The 25,594-nt window shown below is 53.2% G+C and overlaps 1 long non-coding RNA gene across 1 annotated transcript; it reads right to left on the reverse strand.

Annotated features, from left to right (window-relative positions):
• Window positions 1-4,735: 4,735 nt before the first annotated feature.
• On the reverse strand, window positions 4,736-25,553 carry LOC103567275 (uncharacterized). The gene is made up of 3 exons (XR_011526249.1): window positions 25,265-25,553; window positions 13,027-13,133; window positions 4,736-5,001 (listed from the first exon to the last, which is right to left on the reverse strand). It is a non-coding gene; the product is annotated as an uncharacterized lncRNA (long non-coding RNA).
• Window positions 25,554-25,594: the final 41 nt, after the last annotated feature.

The raw sequence follows: 25,594 nt of genomic DNA on the forward strand, positions 1-25,594 counted from the left end.
TGAGTGACCCTGGGCAAGATCCTCCCTGTTCTGGCCCTCTGTGAGAAGAGGCTGGGACAGCTCCCCTTTCATTTACTCTGCATCCCTGTCGCTCCTTTTCTGCTCCTTCCTCTCCCCTTCCTGGAGACTGCCTCCTCCATGCAGCCTTCCCTGACCTTTTCCTGCCTCTCTGGTTGATCTCCCTTGAGCCACAGCCTGAGCTCCTCTGGCAGCAGGACCTCAAGCTGCTCACTGTCTGCTCTGGGGCTCCCTGGGTAGGGTGGCTCCCCCAGGGCTGGGAGCATTTCTGAGGGGAGGATCACCTCTGCTTCCTTCCTGCCTGTCTCATAGGACCTCTGTAGCCCTACGTGAGGCCTGCACCCAGCGGGACAAAGAAGGCGGGAGCTGGAACACCCCAGAGGGGGTGTCTATCCTGAGAACAGAGGTGGTGGGGCCTGGGGAAGAGCAGGGCTGCAGGGGAAAGCTTCCAGTTCTGGGCTCAGATCTTGCTCAGGCAGACACACATTCCCAATGTCCTGTGGTCAGTGCTGGGATATGGAAAGTACAGGATAAAGTGGGAGCCCAGAGAAGGAGTGACTAAGGCTACTGGGAGTGTGGGTATGGAACAGGGGAGAGTCAGGGAAATGGCCTGGACTGAGCCCAGGCTTGAAGAATGAGTAGCTCTCGGTCAGGAGGGGAATGGGCGGAAGAGGGTCGGGGTTTCAGGCAGGGCCTCTGCTGGCCCATGTGGTACCTTTGTGTGAATTAGACAAAGGTGCCCCCTCTGGGTGGATGCAGCCCATGCCCGTACACACAGCTCGATGAGCAGAGCATGGCCTGGCTTGGAGCCCCAATGTGGCCTCCCAGTCAGCCATTGTTCTGCCTGCAGTGCCGAGGGGCCTGCATGTGCCAAAGCGCAGCGTGATCTGTGACAGGAAGAATAACGGCCCCCAAAGATGTCCGCGTCCTAATCCCTGCAAATATGCTGCCTTACATGGCACAGGGCGCTTTGCAGGAGTGATCCAATTAGGGATCTTGAGATGGGGAGATTCTCCTGCGTTACCTGGGTTGGCCCTACATGCAACCACAAAGGCCCTTACGGGCGGGAGGCAGGAGTGTCAGAGTCAGAGAGCGAAGATGTGACCAAGGAAACAGAGGTCAGAGAAAGCAAGATCGGAAGATGCTACACTGCTGGCTTTGAAGATTGAGGATGGGGCCACAAACCAAGGACTCAGGCGGCATTTTGAAGTTGGAAAATCTAAGGGAATGGATTCCTTCCTAGGGCCCCCAGAAGGAACACAGCCCTGCTGGCACCTTGATTTTAGCCCTTTAAGACTCATTTTTGGGCTCGGACTGCCTAAACTGGAAGATAATCAATCTGTGTGGTTTTGAGCCACCATGTTAGTGGCAGTTTCTTACAGCAGCCATAGGAACTAATGCATGAGCCCTGGTGCTGTCAGGGACCAGATGTGGGACATTGTGCCCCAAGCCCAGAGTGAGTGGGGAATGGGGACAGGCAAGGCTAGACAGGTCAGCCGGGATTCCAAAGGGCCTTCTAAGTCATAGAAAAGAGTTTGCCTCAGTCTGAAGGCGGTCCAGTGGAGCTATGCACAGGGGGGCGACATTTCAGGAGGATCCCTCTTATGGAAGATGGACTGGCAGGAAGTCGCTGGAGGCAGGGACAAGAGGCCTGCGGCAGGTGTGGGGACGATGACATGGCCTGGGCCTGGCTAGTGGCAGTTTGGGGAGGTACAGGCTGCTCCCCCAGAAGCCTGGAGACCTGAGACACAGCAGAGGGCAAATTCCTCTTCTCCCAGCCCTCGTCCTTTCCTTCCTGCCTCACCCAGGCTCCAAAGGGCCCCTGAGATAAGGTAATGACTTCGGAGGAATAGTAAATACTGGAGAACGTTCCTAAGGGCTCAGCCGGGGAAGGGTAACTGGTTTCCTGTGTGTGCACATGTGTGCACACCAGGACAGGTTCTGGCACGCCCGTGGCCTGTCTCCCGTCGGCCTTCTCACAGGGCCTGGCGAGGCGGCTCTCCCTCGGCAGTCGCAGGGCCCCAGGTGTGGCCCCGCGGGGCTTGAGGGATGCCAGGCCTCCAAGGGTCACCGCCTTTTGGGCAACCAGGCTGAGAAGCCAGGGCGTGGGTCTCAGAGGTCTGAGCGCAGGGTGGAGATGCACGGGGGCCGGGGGTGGGGGGCAGGAAGCTGATTGTGCAGTCACACCCTTGCTCACTGCTCCGGTGAGACTCTGGCCACTTCATCTGAAAGATCAGGATGAATCCGATTAATCACAAAGCCAGCACCTGTGTGCACACACCCGGCCCTCGTCACTCAACCTCTCGAGCGAAGCCCCAGCTGCTGGGAACCACGTCAGCGCTCAGAAAGCTGCCTGCTTCCTCCCCTCTGCAGACGTCTGGCTCTGCTTCTGTCTGGGCGCCTACCCCTTCCTGGTGGGCCTGGTTAACCCCTCTCGGCCCTCCAGGTGTCGCACGCATAAACAGCCGCTCCCTTAGGATCCCCTCAGCCTGCCCCCGGGTCAGGCTCTCCCACGACCAGCCTGCATCAGGCAGGCTCTTCTGGAGCCCGTGACAGAAAGCCCACCCCAAGCCAGGGTGAGCAAAGATGCCACAGCTTGGCTTCTGAACCTGCACAACCCAAGGCTGGACCTGCTACTGGCAAGACTCTCTCCAGGATCCCAAGGAGGGCACCAGGGCCAGGTTCCCGCCCTCCCTGCTCAGGTAGACTCTGCCCCATGGCAGCTGCACGTGGTGCCTGACCACACTCGCCCCTGCTGAACTTTACATTTACATTTAAGTTATTTATATAAACATATTTGTATTTGCATTATTAAGCGTATTACTAAATGCTATTTATATTTTAAATACAAATTTAATACACGAACATGAAATTTGTATATATCTGTATATTAAATTTATACTTATACTTAGATAGAAGAAAAGAAGCATTTTAAAAGGAAGTGCTACCTTTTTTCTCCTCCTTGGCCCGCCTAGGTTTTCTGGCCACGACAGAAGTGAGTTCTGGTAGGAGATTAGAGGAAAAGCTTTATAAAGCTTGGTGGTATGTTTTTAAGAACTAGACATTAGATGGAGGGCAGTTAAAATTTTAAGTGCACTTACCCTTGACCGAGCAATTCCACTTCTACGAATTTATCCTATAAATATTTGACACTTGTTCAAAATAACGTATATACAAGTTTATTTATTGTAGCATTATTTGTAATAGTGAAGTATTAGAAGAAACATAAACAGCCATTAATAGGTGATTGCTTAAACAAAGTATAGTACATTCCTACAACGGCAAACTGTGACTCTGCACAGTCATTAGCCAGGGATGAAAGCTCTCTACACGGACACGGAATGAGCCCCAAGATATGTTCAATGAAGAAAAAGATGCAGAATATTGTGCAACCATTTACGTAAAAGCCGTGCGTGTGTGTGCATGTGTGCACATGCACATGCAGACGTATTATGCATAAAATATAGTATATCTGGAAGGCACAAAATACGGGGAAGGGCGTGTTCCTCTGGGAAGGCTCAGAGGGCAGCATTGGCACTTTTGGGATTTTGTACAGTTTGTCTTTACTTTCCTATTCTAAAATAATAATAGTTTACTCTTTTAAGCACTTCAAAATAATGAAAATAGAAATAGAAATAAACGAAATGCTTAGAGCAGAGCCTGGCATCTGAGAATCACTAGTGAATTTTATCTGTAGCCCCTCCTCCCAGGCCCACTGTTCTCACTGCATTGTGTACACTCCTCCCTCCTAGCATGATGTGATTGTGCAATAATTGCCTATTCCCATGCCTGTCTGTCCAACTGGACCAAACGTGACTCCAGGGCGGGGATAATACTTTTTCGCTTTATGTCCCTGCACCAAACAGATATTGGCACATAGTGGATTGTTGAGTGAATGAATGACTGAATGAACTTACTAATGGAATGTGTTAGAGGGAAAAATGAAGCTGTAGTCCTTGCTCTCGAGAACCTCATGGGCTAGTAGTGGGATAAGAGTCACTCCTGACACGTTTCAGTGAATGCAGTCCCCATATGACTATGATCTTGTGATCCTGGAGATCTTGGGGAAAGAGAAGGAAAGATTCCCTAGAGCAGAGAAGTGATTACAGTTGCAGGGGTGGCGTTTGGGCCTGCAAAAGATGGGAGTCAAGAAAGAGCTGGTCCAGGACAGATGAAGCAGAGGGATCAGGTCTGAGGTGGTGGGAAATGTGAGGGGGACCTAAGCGTGACCAAGACAGCAGAGCTATGCTCAGTTGGCCTACTTCCCTGTGGGCCAGGCTGGGAGGTGGCTCAACCATCCTGTTTCGCCATACCACAGCCTTCAATCTCAGAGCCGTGCGAGCGCATCTGAATGGCATCTGAGCCTCACCATCTGCTTCTCTGGGCCAGCACTCAGAGATGGAGCTGGGGAGCCAGCCAGTTCCCCTGCCTTGGTCTCCAGCCCTGTGGGAACTGGATTGGGTCTTTTGAAAGCTCAGTTCTGGAATTGACAGCATGTGTGCATCCCTTCCCATACTAAAAACTGGCCCGCCTGCTTGGTATAGATATTAACTTGAGTATTCACTTGCTTGTTAACCAAGCCCTGACTTAACCATGTCAGGTCTTGGGGGCTGGGAGGAAGGTGGTACAAGACTCAGGAATACCAGCCAATCTCTCAACGGGAAGACTGTTTTTGTTATCTGTCACTGCATAACAAACCAGTCCAAAACTCAGCGGCTTTAAAACAACCACTATTTTATTCTCTCTCCTGGGTCAGTGGGTGGACTGGGTTCAGCTTGCTGGTTCTTCTGCTGGTCTGCTCGGGGTCTCTCACGTAGGTGCATCCAGATAAAGGCTGGGGCTGGAGTCATCTGGAGGCTGAACTAAGATGCTGAGTCATCAGCTGGGCCTCTCTTCCTCTCCACATGGCCTTTTCCCATGGTCCCATGAGCAGGGGTGTCAGACATCTTACACGGTGACTCAGGGATCTCAGAAGTGAAGCTTCTAAGAAAGAGGAAGTAGAAGTTGCCATTTCTCTTAAAAGCTAAGGCTGGAACTGGCATGGAATCACTTCTGCCACATTCTATGGAGTAATGTGTGTCACAGGCCAGCCTAGATTCAGCGTGGGAGGGGACTATATCATGACACGAATACCAGGAGGTGTGCATCATCGGGGGCCATCTTCGGAGACCATCTTACCCAGCCCTGCTGAGTGTTAGAGGAGGCAGCTGAGGCACCGAGGAGAGAAGTGATCAGTGGTCAGTGATAGATAGTGATCTGAAGGTCCTCTGAGCTGGGCTGAGGAGGTCCTGGGCTGATCTCAGCTCTCCTTTGCACAGAGGAGCCAAGCCCAGGCAGATGTCCTTGCATACAGCACTGCCCCTACCCCAACCCACTCCCATCCTGGCTGTGCCCAGAGCTTTGGTCCCACTGTCCTCTGAACAGATGCCCCTTGACTGGCCACTTTAGCATAGAAGGTAAAGAGGCTCTCGGCGTGGCAGTAGGTGTCTGGTCATTGCAGGGGGAGGCTCCAGTCTCATGCCCAGCTCCTTCCTGGGCTGTTCCACTTGGGTGTCCCAGAGGCTCCTCAAACTTAGTGTGTCAAGAACTGATCCCTAACCTCCCATGCCCACCTCCCCCTGCTGAGAGAGGCTTTGCCCGGGAGCTCCAAGGTCATTTGTCCTTCTAGACAAGTTGGCCCAAGGGACTCCAAGTTGATTCTCTGGCTTCTATTAGAGTAGAGCAGAAAAATCCAGTTCCATGTCTGGAAGTGCTCTTGCTCTATAGGAAAATGAGGATGGTAACCATGCCTGGCTCAAGATTGATCCTGAGCAGCAGACTGGATAAATTACGTGGAAGCGTTAAAAAATGTAGAGCGCTATAACCCAGGGAGGGGCTGCTGTTTAAGGCAGGGGCATTTGACTTCTGTTGATTTATCTGTCTAGTACCTGTTCCCTGTTCTTCTGATAACAGAGCCCCTTTTCCCCTCAGGAAACCCATTCCATGTGGTTTGGATGGGTTGGCCTCCTAGAGAGGTAGGTACATGGCTCAGGCTTAGCCAATCAGAGAAGTCTATATCTCTGACTGTGAGGATCGGTTCAGAAGTGGGCATGTGACCTCAGATGAGACCAATCAGAGTTCTCCAAGCCTTTCCTGCTGGAGCTCTTGGGAGAGATGGTTTCTGTCTGCTTGAATTCCTAGGGTCAGTCTGGCCTCCCGTGTGGCGAGAACCCAGTTGGGCAATATATGTAGAGAAAGACAGAGCCCTGTTGACATCATTCTAAGCCTCTGGATCCAACACTGCCTGAAGCCAGACCAACGCTGACTTTTCAGTTCCATGAGTCAATCAATACATTATCTTTTCTGCAGCCTGAAGAACCTGATTAATTCAGTGTCTTAAAAAAATGTACACATGAAAAACCAAACTCTTTTCTCTTCATTTTCACTATTCCATGACTTTCTTCAAGAACTAGCTCAAGTTCCCCTCTTCCAAGAAGCCTGCTTGAATTACTCCATCATATGGTACATATAGTGCAGTTTACACCTTGTACTGGTTTGTCTGTAACGTTATAAATGTTTTGGGGAGGGAGTGTTTCTGGAACCTACATGGTCCTCCCAAACAGCACGGGAGCTTCCAGAGGGCAGGAGTACCTTGTGCAGGCTGTGAGCATCTGCACGCTGGGGTCACTGCCTCCGGTGGGAGGGTGAGTGTGTGAGGACGGAGGTGCCTGTGCGAGGTCAGGAGGTCAGGTGTGGGTGTGTGCATGTGACCAGAGCAGAGATGATGTGCATGCCTGCGTGTGTGGTGAGCAAGTGTGTCAGCGTGTGAACAGAAAGACAGGCAGCAAGATCCATTCAGAGACAAGTCCCTGCAGGACTGGCAGGAGTGTGTCTGCTTCAGGTCTCACGGTGTGGCCTTGGGCTGAAGCTTCCTTGACCTTCATAGCTCGGCTTTGCCTCTTAGACCACAGAGGCCTGAGCCTTTTCACTGCTGCCTCCCCAGCGCCCAGCACAGGTCCTAGCCTGCATTCAGAGCCCAGTGGTTAGTGTCAAAGGAATGAATGAGGGAATGAATGCTCTGGATCTAGACGATGGTCTCCCCTCCTCCAAACAACCCAGGGAGGAAGGAGGCGAGCCCTTCTGCCCTCGGGCAGGCCGGATGGTCTGCAGGTGCGGTTTTCAGAACGCCCTCACTATGCTCTCACGCCCTCTGGCTCTTTGTATGGTCAGGTGTCCCCGCCTGAGCTGAGATGGCCGCCTCCTCTGCACCTGCCTACTGTCCGTTAAGTCTCAACTTGGACATGACCTCCCCAGGAAGCCTGTCCCTGCACACGCTCGCACACGTTCTGGTAGGTGCCCTTCCAAGGGGCTCCACAGCACCGGTCCTGGCATTTGTGGATGTGCTTATCACATTGCATTATAAATGCCAATTAGTCTCCATCGATCCATATATGAGCCCCCAGGGGCTGGGATCACGTCAGATCCTGTTTTAGTTTTATCTCTGTTGCCTGGTCTCCATTTGTTCATTTATTCAACAGCTATTTATTGAACACCGCTAATGCACCAGGCACTGTCCTAGACACAGGAGATCTGGCAGAGACCATGATAGAGAAGACCCCTGCTCTCGTGGAGCTTCCACCTCAGTCCAGTGGGGGAGACAACCAACAAGCAAGGAAACCAACACTCAGAACCGGTCATTTCCATGATGATACGTGCTCGAAATCAAACAATCAGGGGGATGTGGCCCAGAGAGCCGGGGCTCAGAGATGCCTCTTCAAGGAGGTGATGTTTGAGCTGAGACAGGCAAAGCCCTGGGGCAGCGTATTCTAAGCAGAGGGAAGAGCTGAAGAGCTCTCCCTAAGGTGGCACTGTGCCCACTCCCCAAGTTTAGCAACAGGATGAAGGCTGATGCACAGGAGGAGCGGGGACAGTTGAGTCGGAGAGGCAGGTAGGGGCCCTCTTTTGTATGGAATTGCAGGCCATAGCAAGGAACCTAGGTTTTATGCAACTAACAATAGGGGGGACATTATCTTATTTAAAAGCTTCGAAGCTTGCTCTGGCTGTGTGGTTAGAGCGGACCGTAGGGGACCAGAGGAGGCTCCAACAGTCATGTGGGCGAGACAAGGCATTAATGGAGGTGGAGGAGAAAGGATGTGCTGAGTGGGGTTTACAGGACCTGGAGATGAATCCCATGAGTTGAGTTCACAGGTCTTGGTGATGAATGCCATGTGGCTAGGAAGAGAAAGGGGGGAATCCAGGGTGCCTTCCAGTCTGGAGAGACGGAGTGTGTGCTGGTTCCAGTTATCAAGATGGGAAAGACCAGACTGGGGTGGGGACAGAAATCAAATTTTTGTTTTGCCTATGTTAATTTTGAAATGCCTGATAGGTATGCAAATGGAGATGACAAGTAGACAGGAGCCCATAGCTCAGTGGAGAGGTCAGAGTTGAAGATGCAAGCGTAGGAGGCATCAACACACCAGTGGTTTTAAAACCTTGATTAGATCATCTAGGTAGAGTGTCTGGAGAATAGCAGAAGGTCTGTGACCAGGCTCTGACACAGACGACATTTAGAGGTTGACTGAAACCAAGAGAGGAGCCTGAGACCGGCAGAGAGAGAGAGATTGAGAGAAAGGGGGAGGGGTTTTTTGCTGAAGACAAGAGGGGAGACATAGCCAACCACCCCAGCACTGCTGATAGGTGCAACAGGTTGGCAGAGAAGTGACCACTGGCTTCCTCAATGTGAAGGTTGCTGGAGACCTTGACAAGAGCAGTTTTAGTGGAGTGGTGGTAAAGGAAGCCCAGCGGGGTCGGTATGGAGAGAATGGGAGTGGAGGAGTGAGAGCGGCAGGTAGAGAGCGCTTCTTGAAGTTTCACTGGGTTGGAGAGCAAATAATCAGAGGGGTAGGTGCTGCAGGGGGAGGGCATCAAGGGGCAAATTTTTTGTTTGTTTTTGTTTTGATTTTTGTTTTTAAAGAGACGGGAGCTCCTAGAGCATTTATGTATGTCCATGGGAAAGATCCTGTAGAGAGGGGGAAATTATGCTAAAGAAGGGAAGATAATAAGATACTTTCATGAGCAAAGGTCTTGGGAAGGCAAGAAGGCTGGGACCCAGAACTTTAGATAGGAATTGGCATGGCGGCAGGCAGATGGGTACACATGCAAACGGTTATAGTTTTGGTGGTGGGAAAGTGAAGGGATTCTTTCCAATATTTTCTATTTTCTCAGTGTAATATGATCAACAAAATGATCAGCTGAGGGACAAGTGGCATTTGAAGACAGAGAAGAAGGTAGAGTGAAAATGCCAGGGACATATAGGCGAATGCCATGTTGGGTGCCCATTTGAGAATTCTGTTAGTTGGGTGAGATCCGTCAGCCTCATGTGTGTTTCTCTCCAGCCACATTCAACCACACAGGTACAGGCGTACAGGAGGCAGATGGTTAAGACACATGGCCTTTGGGCAACCCAGAACTTGGGCCTGACCAAGAGGATGAAATGTCCAATGATAACATGGCGACTCAGACCCTAGGCCAGGGCTTCCCTGCCTTCCAGGCGCAGACACCCACACTTCTGCCTGTGCCTGCTGATCCTGGCCTCACCAACAGAGAAGACTGTCCCTCCACTGCCACCCCTGGGCGCGTCCAGCACTCAAGGAACATCAGCTCTTTCCGTGGCTGGGGGAACTACCTGGGGGTGGGATGGAGGGAAGGCTCATCCCTGCAGGCCCCACCCTCCTCACATGCCCCCTCCAGCATGCCATAGAGTAACCACCCCCACATGGTGGACCCGTGAACACAAAGGAAACACAGTGTGGGGCTGGATCCTGGCCCTGACAAACAGGCTGCCCCGGGACCCAGCCCTGCCACAAAGAGCTCTCAGAGTAGTTTTATTAGGGTGCCTATGTGTGTCTCTCCTTCGCTGTCAGGTGCCCACTTGCCCCCAGAGAAAGGGCTCCTTCATCCTTCATGTTAGTCATCTGTCCTTGCACAAACAACAGGTCCTTTCCACAGCTTTCTCACCTACCCTCACCAGAGCCTAGCACAGCGGCTGGCACAGAAGATGCTTCGTCAATCCTTATTGAACAAATGAATGAGTGGACACATCAAGGCGCCCATCTGTCCAAGGGAAGGGAACCCTTGCCTTCGACCTGGCTGGACTGAGCAGCCCCTCTCTCCTCTCTTCCCTGCAGTGTAGCTGGATAATCAAGACCAGCTTGGGCAGAGCCAGGAGGTCTCCAGGTTCACAGAAGTTCCTCCCGGGAGGGGAGGGCAGAGAAAGTCCTTGGGGGCTGAGAAAAGAAAACAAGCCCGTTCTTTCCTTGAGTTGGTACAAAAGAGCCTGGTGTCAGTTTGGTTCTGGACACCATGGCGGGCACCAGCTTGACTGCCTTCTCTCATGACCTCCTGGTCCTGACCCCTCAGTGCCATGAGCAGCCTCTGGCACACAGGCCTCAGCTCCTCACCAGCAGTCGTGAGGCTCCTGACCTCTGGCTGAGGGCCTTCTGAGCAGAATGGTCACCTCAGAATGGCTGGTCAGGGGTCATGCGCAAAGGTGTTGCCATTTCCAGCAGGGCTCGTAGTTCTGGGATGGGCTGGGAGGAGTGCTGACGGAGACTTCCTCCAGGGGGTCCAGGCCTGAGGGCACATGAGCCATCATGCCCTTCCTCCTGCTCCTCTCTCTGTTCCCACCTCTCCTTTGTCTCCAGGAGTCTCCTGAACACTCTGGTCAGCTAGATGAGGAATGGGAACCATAGTTGGATTTCTGGAAGAAGTCTGAGAGGCCAACCTCAGGGAATATTAACTGAGCCCTCCTGAAGGGTTCTCAATCTGGCCGGGAGCTAGAAGAAAGAATAAAGCCAAGAGGGCTGAGGGCCCAGCAGCGGTGCAGATGAGGGGTGCCCACACCCAGCTCCGGGCTCCTGCTGAGGGGCTGACAAGGCCCTGCCGGGCAGGCGCAGGCCACAGCTGCCAGGCTGCCAACCAAAGAGAGGCCCTGAGTGCCAGGGACGCTTGAGAGGGCTGACAGCCTGTCTGGGGCTGGCCAGGACAGAGCCACGCTCCAGCAGATGGTGAGGGTGACCCTACCCCAAATGTGAGGGCTGGGAGAAGGGCATGCCCCTGCCCAGCAGATCCTAGGTCCAAGGAAATACCCCCCATGAGGAGGCCTTGAGAGGAGCTTCCGGGACAAGCAAGGCGGCCTATGGTTGAGCCCAGTGACCTCCTTAGTAACTGTGATAGGGTCCTAGGGCCACCGTAACAGAACACCACAGACTGGGGAGCTTAAATGACACAAATTTATTTTCTGACAGTTCTGGAGGCTGGAAGTCCAAGGTTTAGTTTCTCCTGAGGCCTCTCTCCTTGGCTTGCAGACGGCTGCCTTCTCACTGTGTGCGCACATGGCCTTTCCTAGTGTCTCTCCCTCTTTCTCTAAGGGCATCAGTCAAATGGTATCAGGGCCACCCATACGACCTCATTTAACCTTAATCACTTCCTTAAAGGCCCTGTCTCCAAATCCAGTCAGAGGCTGAGGTACTGGGGGTTAGGGCTTCAATGTATGAATTTTGGGGGACAGAGTTTAGCCCCTAACAGTGACCATGGATATGTTATCCTGATTGTGACTGTGCATGTTACAGAGCAGTTGACTGCTGGGCCCAAATAATAATAACAGCAACAACAGGAGCGACAGTTCCTCCCAGAGCCTCAGAGAAGGACAGGCATTATTGGCCCATTTTACGGATAAACTGAAGGAAGTTGCCCATGTCACACAGAAGGCAAGAAGCAGCCCTGAGATCTCTGCCCAGGCTGCCTGGTGTCCTGGGTGCTCCCTGCCCCCTGTCCCACGCTTTCCAGCAAGGTGGTGTCCGAGGATCTCACTGCCCACTTGGAGGAACCCCCAGCATTCAGCTGTGTGTTCTCCACCCCTGTGCTGTAGGAGGACCTGAGGTCGCAGCCTGCTCCCTGGAGGTGAGGTGCTCCATGAGGCCTGTCATTTACTGGCTGATGCAGTAAAGGGTCTTATCTCCCTGCCTCACTTGATTTTCAGGCTCTGGAAAGCTCAGTGATTTGCCCAGGGTCTGACGGGTGCCTGCACCCATAGGTCAGGGCTCCATCGCTGCTGGGCTCAAACCCCCTAGAGGCCCTGTGCAGGCTTCTGGAGGCCTTCCCTGAGCTGGCCTGGACCAGGTCCCTCCTGGCAGAGCACATCTGGCCTTGACTCCACCCTGACAGCCTTAGTCCTGCTCTCTGGGAGACCTTGCCCCTCCTAATCCTGTGCCCCCTTGGCTCACCCTTGTCCCTCCACTTGGATGTGGAGAGGCTCAGCTCCCCAGGAGCCTCCTGTGGAATGATAAGGGCCAGGGCAGGCAAGGTGGGGTGTGGAGGGCAGCCAGGAGGCTGGGATGCCCAGTCTCCAGGACACTGGCAGTGTCTCCTGGAGGCCATGGAAGCTCTTCTTTGAGTTGGCCTCGCCTGATCCCACCTAGTAGGAGAGCCTTGACCAGCTGCCTTCGCCCACTGGCTGAGACCTTGCTTAGGTTTCCTGTTGGAAAGCTTCATCTAGACACTTCCAAGGTGCTCAAGCTCTCCATGCCTGCCCCCATGACCATGGCGGATGGGAGGCCAGAAGGCAAGTCCTAACCTGGCCGTGGCAGATGAGAGGTCCATGGTGGGAGGGCCACGGCCTGGAGATCCACTCATCTTTGACTGTGAGCTTCTTCCAGCAAGGCAGTCTCTTAAGGGGCTAGAGCAGGAGCCCTGGAATGTCCTCATCTGCAATTTTGGGTCTAATCCTGACTGCTGTGACCTCTCCTGCCTGGCCGTGGTTGCCTGTGAGTGGATCAATGGCCACAAGGGCACAGCCCCTGTGACAGTCAGATGGCTTGAGCTATTTAGGATCTCTTTTAATCAGCCCCAGCGTTCAGGCCCGTCCTAGTCCAGTCTCCAGCAGAGGCCAGGACACAGTGACCAAGAAGCACGCACTGCTCTGTCCAGCCCTCTCATTGACAGGGTGGAAAATGGGACCGGACAACTCACTTGCTCATGTGAGATCCCCAGGGCTCTGCAGGGTTTGTCTCGTTCGCTGCCATGTCCCACGTCAACACAGTGCCCGGAAGGTGGTGGACATTCAAGCATACTTGTATCTGTTGAAGGAATGAACAAATTCAGGTCCCCAGGTAGTTCAAATCTCCCTCCCCCAAGCCCACCCCCCAGGGGTCACGGTCAAGGACTCGAGATTTGGTTCATCAGGGCAGGTGGGTAGGAGGCACCTCTGCATCTTCACAGGAGCCCCAGGGGGTTGCCTGGATGGGAAGAGACTGCAGGTCTATCCCGGCTGTTGCCCTGAGCATGTGGCTTTTCAGGAAATAAAGAGGCATTGATTGTGGGAGCCCTCTCCACAGGTAATTGGAACTGACTGATTCCCCTCAGACCAGACCCTGCGGTGCTCCGGGCTCTGAGCCGGGCAGCCGTGAAAGGCGCTGACTGAGGCCTGGCCTGGCTCCAGCAGGAGCGGCGTGGGAACGTGGCCTTCAGCCCCTGCTGGGCCCTGCATCTGGGGAGGCGGCCGTGGGGGGCTCTCTAAGGCCAAACACTAGGGCGGTCTCTGATGGACTCTTCTGGGTAAACCAGGCCTCAAATGGCCCCAAGCAGCCACTTCTGTGTCATTCATCCCTTTCTATGAGGGATCCCAAGACTCTGTCTTTCGATGGCTGGGGCTTACAGGATTCCCACATTCCCTTGAGTGGACGTGGGCTGTGTTGCCGCCACTCCTCACAGGGACAGTGCATGGCCCATCTGGAGAAGCCGTGATCGCTAGAGTGGAGTAAGACCAGAGAAGGATGGTGGGAGAACTCTGGATCCAACAGTCCCATCCTTCTTTCCTCCACGTCTTTGGGAGAAGGTAGTTTCCTCCGTTTTGACACATCAGTGACTAAGCAAGTGGGGGATGAGGAGTCACGGGGGGAGTGTCTTGTCTAAGGGCTGTGAAGAGTTGCTGCTACTCTGTGAGTGACAGCCCCGGTGGGCGGGTGGCCGCAGCAAACGGGGCTGCTCTGCCGGAAATTCTTGGTCTGGCCCAGCTGCTCCAGAGCCCCAGGCCTGCGGGGAAACCTGCCTTTCCTGTCCTGCGCTCCCGACCCTTGTCAGGCACCCTGGGTGAGGGCAGGGCGCGCTCACCGGTTCTCATACGAAGCTCTCTTGGGTTGGGTTCCCAGCAAACAAGGCCCTGCCCCATCGGGCCCACTCACTTTTTCCTTCTTCCTCTCTGCCTGGTGCAATGGAAAGTGGTAGAGAGTCTTGCATTCAAATCCCGGCTCTGGCCCTTCCTGACTGAGGCCTGGGACAAAGCCACTTATTGTCTCTAAGCCTGATTTCCTCATCTGGGAAACCTGGATGGTGCTTGTGAGAATTACCTGAGAAGAGGTAGGCCAGAACAACCAGCACATCAGAGCCAGTCCCTGGTCCCTAGTACCCATCCCTCCACGCCCCCAATCCCCAGAGTCCTGAGCCCTGAGGCTGCTTGTGCTCTTGGCCTGACCCTGCCAGACCCTCTCCTTGCCCAGAGTCCGGCATGGGCTTTCCAAGCCCTTTTTCTTGTCATCCTGCTCCTCCAGCCAGCTGCCCGTGAACTCTCCTCGGAGGCTGCTGGGCTACACCCCACCTCCCAGCCTCATGCTGGCATTGGACCCTGCTGCAGTGTGGCCGCCCTGCCTCCTTCCCTTCCCCTGCACCCATCCTTCCAGCTCCTGCAGGCCCCTCTCCCCCTCCTCACCTATTCAAACCTCATCAGGACACCCCCCTGAAATGGCGGCTGCTCGCTGCTGGCGGAGGAGTGTCAGTCCTGTGCACCAGCAAGCCCAGGGGGCCCCATCAGGGAGCCCCAACCATGCCCACACTGGAAATCTTGCTGAGCATGCAGGGTCTTCGTAGAGCAGTCCTCCACACTCTCACCTGGGCTTAATCAACTTGACCACAGTGTCCTGCCTCCCATGTGCAGGGATTCATGCTCAAGATCTTGAATCCTCCCAACAACACTGTCAAATGGGTATTATTAACCCTACTTGCAGAGGAGAAAACTGAGGCTCAGAGAGGTGAAGTGACTTTCCTGAGGTCACACAGCTAATCAGTGGCCGATTAGAGACTTGACCCTAAAGTGCATGCACTTTCCACCTAAAGTACTTCCTGGAGGGAAGGAGAGGGCAAGGAGCTTTCTCAGAGGCAGTCATGAAGAGGGGCCCTTCTGAGGGCCAGCTAAGCTGTCAAAATAGACAGCAGCACCCCCAGCCTTGTGGAGTCATCTTCGGAAACCCCCTCGCATCTTTGGGCCTTTAGCATCTGAGGCCGGACTTCTCTCCACAACAGCTAGTGTCAGAGAAGCACCCAGCCTCCACTGGGCACCCACGGTGGGGAGCCCCTTCCCTGACTAGCCAAAGCTGCCAGCCTGCCTGCCACTCTCCCCGTCCTCCCCTCGCCCCAGCCCCACTGATTTGGGTTCTGCCCCATGCAAAGGGGACTGAGGACAGCGTGGGAGGGGCCCAGGTTAGGATACTTATGGACTCAGGGGCCACTTGCCAAGGCCTAGGGTATGTCAGAAACACTTCATGACTTCTAATAAGGAGTTTGCAAACAGACAGATCTGGATTCATACAGTGACTCCGACATTTACTGGTGTGACACCATGAGAAATATGTTTTACCTTCTATCAGCCTCAGATTTCTCATCTGTAAGTGGGTAAGGATTAAATACTGAGAAAGCATTTGCTATTGTGCTTGGCATATAGTAAATGCTGAATAAATGGGGGTGGTTGTAATTAACATTTCTCTAGACCTGGATATTCCAGGTGGAGCCACCCACCCAGGAGTTTAGGGAACTTGTGGATTTCATCGTTGCTCTGCACTGAGAGTTCACAGGTGGGGAGCTGAGATCAGGGCCAATTCACTCGATAGGGGAACCCTCTGCGGGGTCAGGAAGGCCCACAGGGGCACGAGCTTCTGCAGGGGCCAGAGAGGCAGCCCAGAGGCAGTGAAAGCACATCCTGGGCCAGTTGCACCAGCCCACCTCCCGCAGCGGCCCAGAATGCTGCCCCGTCCTTGGACCCCTGCTTGTGTGCAGCCTTACTCCACGGCCCCAGTGAGCAGTAAGGTCTCCTGAGAGTGAGAGCCTCGAGGACCGATGCCGGCAAGCTCTGCTCTGCAGCCTTTGTGGAAGGCCAGCCCAGCCTCTCCCTGCCCAGGGTGACACCAGGTTGGTCTGCATGGGAGGGCCTGTGACAACGATAGGGTTAGCAGGAGGCTATGCTTCCTGTCACAGGGGCAGGGAGCCGGAGAGAGAACCCAGAGGGAAGCCAGCAGCTGGGGGCCAGGGAGCCGTGGGGAAATGGATGGGACTGGCTGGAGTAGGTCTTTCCCCCACCCTGCGGCTTGTGGTCCACATCTTAGGAGCCATCCCTCCTTGCAGGGCCTGCCAGACTGGATTGTGGATGGATACTGAGCTCCCCTGGAGGCGGGACATAGGTCCCCTGGGAGCCAGGCCCCAGCACACTGTGCCCTCCCAGCCTTGGGACTGGGGCCTCAGGGAGCCCAGCTCAGGGAAGACGGAGGACATTTCTTGTGGCTCTGGCTGACTTTGGAACTTCTAAAGCAAAATCACCTCCAGCTTTTTTCTGCATAAAAAAGCTGGTAAGGGGAGGATGTAAGATCTGTCTGCTGGTGGACGGGGTCAAGGGCCTGCAACATTTCCAGCAAACAGCCTGACCCAGAGGTGACCAGGCACTTCCACTCACGTGCCCCAGCAGCTTTGTTGGTCACAGCATGGCTGCAAATTACACGTTATTAGAACAGTCCAGATGATGAAGTCACTGCAGCCTAATCCTATTTATTTCAATGACAGCTTTGGCAGGGCTGTAAATCTTGCTGCCGATCATGTCTCTTGTGGCCAGTTCCCCAAAGAAGCTATCATCAGATGTGACTACAGGAGAGGTTCTTGTTAGAGGCACAATTTGCCACTTGTCACCTTTTTCCTTCAAATGGAAAGTTCTTCCAGGAAAGCCTGCCATGTGGCAGATTGTATTTTGCAACGATGGCCTCCATGGTGTATCCCATCTTACATGTTCTTCTTCACACTCTCCCATTGAGTAGTGGTCTGTGTCCCGTCTCCTTGAACCTGAGTGGGACTTTGTGACTGCCTTGATGAACAGAAGTCACTGCAGAAGTGACACTATGTGACTTCCAAAGCAGGGTCAGAAAACTGCCGTGCCCTTCCACTCTATTTTCTGGGGACTGTTGCTCTTGGAATCTGGCCACCACGCAGTGAGGAAGCCCAGGCCACACGGAGAGGCCACATGGAGGTCATGTAGGAGGCCAATAGCTCCTACTACCCTGGCTGACCACCAGCATCAGCCACTAGCCACTAGCCAGTGAGCAGACTTTCCAGATGATTCCAGCCCCAGCTGGCAGCTGACTGCAAGTGCATGAAGGACCCTGAGTGCGAACTACCTGGCTCAGCCTGGCCAACCTCCAGAATGGTGAGAGATAACAACACAATGATTATAGTTGCTTCAAGCCACTAAGATTTGAGGTGATTGATTACGAAGCAAGGGATCACCAGAACACCCACGAATGATGACAACGGACAATCTTGGCCTCTCGGCTTCTCTGCTATTGAAAAATGGAAGCACCCTCCTTCCTCTCAAACTTTCCGTCTTAGGTTCTAGAACTTTGTAATATCTGGGTGATTCCATGTCTCAAAGCAGGATTTGAAAGCGAGAACTGCAGATTTCAGGAGCTGTAGGACTGCTCTTTTAGTCACTTTCCCAAGGAAGTTCTTCTCTTGAGCATTTCTCCTGACAGAGGCAGACACAATGTCGTGGAAAGATCGTGACTCAAATGTCAGGTCGACCCGGCGTCTTAGTCTGTTCAGGATAATATGACAAAATGCCAGCGACAGAGTGGCTGATAAACAGCAAACATTTATCTCTCACAGTTGTGGAGGCTGAAAAGCCCAAGATGGTGGCACCGGCAGATGTGGTGTCTGGTGAGGGCCCATGTTCTGGTTCATAGCTGTGCCTTCTATCTGTGGTCTCACATGGCGGAGGGACTAGCTAGCTCGTGGGGGTCTCTTTCCTAAGGGCACTAATCCAAATTGTGAGGATTCTGCCTTCATGACCTAATCACTTCCCAAAGGCCTCACCTCCTAATACCCCACTTGGGGGGCCACAAGCATTCAGACCATGGCACCCAGATACAAACCCCAGTTCTGCCACCTCCCAGCACTCTGGCCTCGAATCAGTCACTTCACTTCTTTGTGCTTTAGGAGCCTCAGCTACAAAATGGGAAAACTCATACCCACCTTACTGGATTGGTATGACAATTCAAGATTCTTTATAACCAGTCTTATTCTAAAAGAAGTATTTGGGACAGGTTATGGAGTGATCCGTGTAAATTACCTTGTGTTAACAAGAACTACTGACATTTGTCAAATGCTTACTAAGTGCCAGGCACAATTTTAAGCACATATTACCTGATTTGACGGCCACGACAACCCTGTGAGTTAAACATTATTATTATCTGCATTTTACTGATGGGGAAACCAAGGCACAGAGAGATTAAGTAACTTTCCCAAGGCTACACAGGTAGTAGGTAGCAGAGCTGGCATTTTGCCCCTAGAGCCCGCCCTGCCACACTGCCTCTGAGTGACTGGCTCACTCTGGGTTAGGGGTGCTGATGGCATGACTGTCCAGCCCACCCCCTTCCTGAAGACCCAGTCTGGAGAGATCCAGAGTTTGAACCAAAGTGACATCTGTGGCGGATGCTTAGCGCTGAGTTATACTGATGGGGGAGACAGAGTGCAGGTGAAAGTCACACCCAGCAGCCCCAGGCCTGAGGGGGTAGGAGGGGGTGCGTGTGTGTGTGTGTGTGTGTGTGTGTGTGTGTGTGTGACAGACCAGGAGGGAAGGAAACAGCTGAGGAAGAGGACACTTTGCAACACCAGGACAATAACACCCATCTGGAGCCCTCAGGGGCCTGAGTCATTCCTGGAGAGAGGCAGCTGTGGGGAAGTGGAGCTGGTGGAAGTGTCAAGGACACTTGACATTGAGACTTGCTCTTTTACGTAGGCCATGGGACCCTCAGTGAGTCACCTGCCTCATCTCTATAATGATAATAAATTGTGCAGCCTCCCCGATGAAAGTGTGCGCACAAAGTGCTTGGGAAGCCAGAAATGACAGCCACCACTCAGTTTTCTAGTTAGCAAAGAATGTATTCTTTTAAGCTTAAGTAAATTTTAACTATTTTGGAGGGAAACTTACTTAAACTGAATAATGTGCTTCCTTAACTACTTCAACAGAGTCTTGAACATCGCATAACTTTTCTCTGTGACTCAGGGTTAATCATTACGGGCACCCGTTTCCATATTGAGCTGCAAAGTGATGACAGGCTTAGAGGGCACTCCTCGTCTAGGTGTGGCTCTGTGCCCCGCGCCAGATGGCCCCGGGCTGCTGGGCTCTCTGGGCCTTACGATAGGCCTTTGTAGATCATCAGACTCATCCCTCACTAAGGCTGTCAGCTGTCACCTCTCTGTGCTGTCAGAATGTTGGCCCAAAGCAGTTTAACAACACTTTGATTTGTTGCTCCTAATCTGTTGTGGGTTTACGAACCAGATGCCTGCATTTGTTAGAAATGTTCATAAAAACAGGAATTCCTGAGTGCGTAGAACCGAGGGGTTCAACTCAGGGTACAGTGCATGAGCTTTACTGTATGGAGATTGTGACATCAATCTTGGCTACTCACAGACACTTTCTGCTCCCTTCATGGATTTCAACAGCTCCAGGTGGGTGTGTGTGTGTGTGTGTGTGTGTGTGTGATTATAGCTGGTGACCTCTCTGTGACCCTCTTCATTTACTTATTTATTACATAGAACTGTTTCTCTTCCTTCCTGCAATTGGTGTTTATTATCCACAGTAACTTCAGGGCCATCACTGCTCCACCAGTCCCAGAGCCTCAGTCCATGCCCCGCTCACATCCAACCTGGACCCAGTCTCCTTAGGCTACACCTGGCAAGCATTTTCTAAGTGCCCCTATGTGCCTGGCACCCGGCCAGGCCCTCGGTAGGGATGGCTAGGGCAGGCCAAGCCGGGGCCCTGCCTTCCGGGAGCTCACAGTCTGGCTGAGGAGGCAAAGTCGAAGCCCAGGAATAGTGAGGGAACCCACGGGAGGGCCAGAAGTAGAGGCTGGCTGGCTGTAGCCCCAGGGGCCAGTATGTTAGCGCAATGGGCCATCTGGAGGGAAGGCTGTGATGACACCTGCAGTGACACATGCTGAGGGACACCTAATACTTAGCAATACTCAGGTTCCAAAACATGCTGCAGGTGTGAAGCCAGCCCAGGCCCCCTGAGAGCAATGAGGAGTGGAGGGGCGGGGAAGCACGCTGAAGCCCCTCAGGATTACTGGCTGATGGAGAGATCATGGGCCTCCCTCCTGGAGATTTGGGTTGGGGATGAAGTGGGGAGAACACCAGGAAACAGACAGCAAGAGTGGAGGAGGGCGAGGGAGGCTGGGAGCCCTGGGAGGTCAGAGTCCAGGCCAGGAGAGCCGCAGTGTGAAGGGGGCATGGGAGGAAGGGAGGCGGGACAGTGCCGAGCTCCCCCAGCATCCCTGGGAGTCTGCCCAGGCTGAGCTCAGACAGAGCTCCTTCAAAGCCCAGGGGAGCCTGCAGACACCCAGCTTCTCCGGGGTTCTGGCTGCGGTGGTAATAGGCAATTATCAAAATGAAATGTAAACAGGAAGCCTCTTATTTGATCACCTTGAAATTGGTTTCAAGCAATATTAACTGAAACGCGCACACTCCCTCCCTCACACACCTCTTGCACACACATAAGAGAAAGTTTCTTTTCAAATTTACAACCGGTGGGGAGCATCCTGCACATGCGCAGGGAGGGCGGAGAGGCCCCTCCTCCCACCGCCCGCGGCCCTCCTCCCCCAACAAAGCAACCTGCTTTGAGGGCAGAGATGTCCCAGGAAATATGGTACTCAAAGGTCCTAAGGAAGGCCTTGGAAGGGTTTCAGGAGGTGCCTTGTGTGTTCGCTGACATTGTTGGAACTCAGATAATCAGCGCATAATCCGTGCCCATCCTGAGGCCTGGCCTTGCCCCAACATGCCCGGCTCCCCGCCCCACAGTGCTCTCAGGGCTAGGAGGCAACGCGCTGCTCTTGCAGGGTCGTGGTCCTAGTAGGGATTCTGGCGAGGGCAAGGTCAGCGGGGAATACTGGCCCTTGCTCCAGAGACCCCAGGAGTGAAGAAGGGGCGACCGTGTGCCCGCAATGCACCTTGCACACCCCTTGTCTTCTATTAAATCCTCTTGGTAGACAGCCGCATCTCAACTTTGTTTAGATGAGGCCACCCAGGCCCAGAATGGTGCAGCCACTCATCCGGGGTCACACAGCTGCTAAGTGACAAAGCACAGACTCACTGCAGCTTTCAGGCCCAAGATGACAGTGAGAGGCCGCCGGGGTGGAGGAGTGGGGTGGGCGGGACGCTGATAGTGATTCTCAATTTGGACCCCATGTTCCAGAAGGCGTCGACAGGAGGTAAGGGTCTCTGGTCATCCCGCACGTCCCCAGCTAGATCCCACCCAAGGAGGACCCCCGCCCCAGGGGCTCTACTTCCTCCCAGGATCCTGTTGGCTCAGGCCGGCCCCTTCCCAGAGGGAGGCGCCCCATGGCTGGGCGGGAAGCGCCGAGAATTCAGCGGGTACCGGGGGCAGGGCGGGCCAGCCGTGGGCCCGACCAGACGCCCCCCCGTGCGGCCTGAGCGGGAACTGCGGGCGCGTCCTCGCCGGCCGGCCGGGCTCCTCAGCGTCCGGCCGCGGACCTCCCATACTGTCTTCACGGAGCATCACCCGCGTGCTGAGGCCCCCGGCTGCCCCCCGGCTGCGCGCCCTCCGACAGGGGCGCAAACCAGGAGTCAAGCGACAGAACGGGCAGCACAGTGACCAATGCCAAATAGGAGCAGGGGCAGAGAGGAGTGCTCCGGAGGGAAGGACACCAGAGACCCAGCAGGACCCATCCCCATGGGACAGAAGCTTTCCAGGGGGAAAGAAGAGCAAGAATGGGACCAAGGTTGGAGGGGAGGTCGCGGCACCAGGGCCATGGGCAGGGCGGGTCAGGGGCCCTTCAGCGCCCCGCCACCCCACCCCGCCTCCGCTGAGAAGCGGGGACTTTTCCTGGAGGTTGTTGCTTCTGAAAGGAAAGGAGGGTGGCACCCCGCTTCCAGAGGCATTTGATGATGTGCAAGGAAATTCAGAAGTCCCAGGATAAACGTCACTCGCCTTCCTTGAGTTGCTTGAAAGTACATAATTAAATACATAAATTTAAAATTTTAAAGTGGATATCTTATGGAACCTACAACACAAAATCCCCTGCATTTAAAGCTAAAACAGGAGACTTTGATTCCATCTGAGCTGTGGTGGGCTCTTCAGGATGTGCCCCCAGGTAAGGGACACTATTCTCTCCACCATGCCCTGAGAACGCCTGGCAAATGCTGGCAAAGCCCTAGGAGGGACTGGAGGAGAGGAGGTCAGGAGCATTGGATAAAGATCATGGGCTGCCCCAAGGGAGCAGGGCCAGGAGTCAAGGAAAGGAGTTAGGGGGCTGCTGCCAGGGTCGGGGAAGAGGTGAGCTGCCATGAGTTCTCTGTTTTGAGGTCAGGGCTCCCTGAAAAGGGTGTTGAGAGCTGCTGAGTTAAGAATAGGGTTGTATGAGCCACAGGCCCAGGCACAGAGCTGGAACCTAACTTGGTTTTTAAATAGCTGTCTTTGGAGCTCAGGTTCCCTTTTCTTTGCTCATCCAAAGAATCTACATTGCACTGAGCTGGGCAGGGTTGGTGCTCCTGTGATGTTCTGTCTGCTAAATCAGGAGACTGGAACAGGATTCATGCTCATTATGTGAGATAATTCATCAAACGCAGGCAGACAAATACATCTACAGATACAATTGTGCTTTCATTTAAAAGTCATTTTCCAACACAGGGACATAAACAAAGTTATGGGACATTAGAGCTAGTAGGCCCCTGAAAATTCTAGTGCAACTCTCTCATTTGAAAGATGGAGAAGTTATAGCCCAGATAATCCAATTCAACCCAGTTCAACAAACATTGAAAACCTATGATGTGGAGAGTAAAAATAATGCCAGGGGTTGAGGGACGGCATGTTCTTTTAAATAGGGTGTCCAGGGGAAGGCTCTCTGAAAGGTGACTTTTGAGCAAAGGCCTGAGGGAAATGAGGAAACAAGTCATGTGTTGTTTGGAGGAGAGGGTTCGGGCAGAGGGAACAGCAAGTGCAAAGGTCCTGAGGTCAGAGGACACCTGGCATGTTGAAGACACAGGAGAAGACCAGTGTGGCTGGAATATAGACAGTGGAGAGAGGTAGGAAGTGAGGTCAGAGAGGGGACAGGGCAGATCCTGTAGGGCCTACAAGGCCATTGCAAGGACTTGAGTTTTGTTCTGAATGAGATGGGAAGCCAGTAGAGGGTTTTAAGCAGAGCCATCACATAACCTGACTTAGAAATTAATTCCAGTCACTGCATGGAGAGTGGACCAGGGTTGGAGGGCTGGGCCAGAAGCAGAGAGATGAGCAGGAGGCTGCCGCCTTAATTCAGGTGAAAGACGAGCATGGCTGGGGCAAGAGTGATAAGAGAACAGAAGTGAGAAGTGGTCAGGCTCTAGAAACGTTTTGAAGGTCAAGTCCTCCTAAAAGGAACTTGCCCAGGTCACGCACAATTAGGAAATGATGCGGCTGGGGCTTCGGGGCTCCTGAGTCCCTGGCCAGCACCTCAGTGCTTGGCACGTATTATCTGTAAGTCTGACCCCAACTGGGGATGCGGGTACGATAAGTCCAGTTTTACAGATGAGGAAACTGAAGTTGAGATGGACAAAGAGATCTTCCCAAGGTCACACAACTAGTGAGTGGCTGTCTCAGGACCACTCCAGAGCCCCATTTGCCAAGGCCGGGCATCACTACTGACCACCTCCTTCCTGGAAATTTCAGTCGACACAGCAGCCAACTCTGGGGGGCGAGGACTGCTGTGAACACCTCCCAAAATCTCCTGCCCTAAGATGCCCCCTTGGGTGGCTCTTCCACTTGTCTGAAATCCCCATCTAGAGATTTCTCTGAGGGTTAAGGCATTGCAGGCATTGCCTATTACATGAAAAGAGTGATTAAATCCTCATGAAGCTTAGGGTGCGAGGAGTCGAGCAGGGAGCTAGGGTAGCAGAAAGCAGAGACCCCCAGAACGTCACAGGGGCACGACCCTCGCCCACCTCAGTGCCATCTCTGGATAGCAAAGCAAAGGGAACCTGAACGTCAAAGACAGCCATTAAAGAAAAATTAGGTCCAGATCCGTACCCACGTCTGTGGCTCACGTGACCATATTCTTACTTCAGCAGTTCTCAAAGTGGTCTGGGGGCCTCTGGGGGTTCCCAAGACCCTTTCACGGAGTCTCGAGGTCAAAACTGTTTTCATAAAAATACTACGATGTTATTTGCCCTTTTCACTTTCCTTCTCTCACGAGTGTACAATGGAGTTTTCCAGAGGCTACGTGACATGTGACATGTCAAGAGACTGAATGGACGCAAATGTAAGAATCTAGCTCTCTCACACTGAGCCAGACATCCAAGAGATTTGCAAAAGTGTAAAACAATGCCACTCTTCTTACTCTTTTTGTCTCAAAATGTCTAGTTATTTTTCATTAAAATGTTGTGTTAATATGAGTTTATTATTGCTATTTTAAAAGAATTAGTAACTATTTTAAAATTCTCAGCTTTAGTTTCTTACGTGGTATAAATCAACAGATACAACCCACATAAACATACTGGGACCCTCGATAATTTTTAAGAGTGTGAACGTATGTCGAGCGTAAAGGGTTAAAACGTTCGGTCTGGTGACAGACGCACTCACACTCAGGCGTCCGGCCGCTGCACTCCCAGCGGGAGAAGCCACCTAAAGCCCGTCGAGTTTCAGAGCCCACAAAGGGGTCTGCCAGGCAAACGGGAGGAGAGGAACCCAGGGAGGGGACGGAGGCTGGGAGGAGACGAGGTAGGGAGGAATTACTCGGGCTGCTGCGGAGACCAAGCTGACATTACACCGAAGTGACACATGAGGGCGCTCTTACCAACCAGTAGATTTCTTGTAGCTCTGGATATTGGGATGACCGGTGGAAACATCAGTTTCATTCACCACATTAACAAAAATCTAGTCTCTTGTTAATGACGATGTGGTGTTTACCTCTCTCGGGCTTCCCTGGCTCAACGTGTGTTCCAAATAAACTCGCACTGCCTGGCTGTTTATCGACTCCACACTGGGGAGTCTGGGAATTGTCCTGTCCTGGTCAGCCACCTCCTGGTCACATCCCTTCTGACCCCTCCGGAGGGTGACTCGGAAAGGCACGACATCATGCATCTGGCACTGCACCTCCTGAAGTGGCTGCCTAATGCCAGCCTCCCATGGGGTCCTGGAGAGGACGGAAGGACACTTTACTACGTGGAGCCCCCACAGAAGCCACAGTGTTTTGGCAGCCACCCTAGTCACTAGGACTGACGTTTAACACTTGGCTTT

This window comes from Equus przewalskii, chromosome 14 (genome assembly GCF_037783145.1).
Source record: "Equus przewalskii isolate Varuska chromosome 14, EquPr2, whole genome shotgun sequence".
Lineage (NCBI taxonomy): Eukaryota > Metazoa > Chordata > Mammalia > Perissodactyla > Equidae > Equus > Equus przewalskii.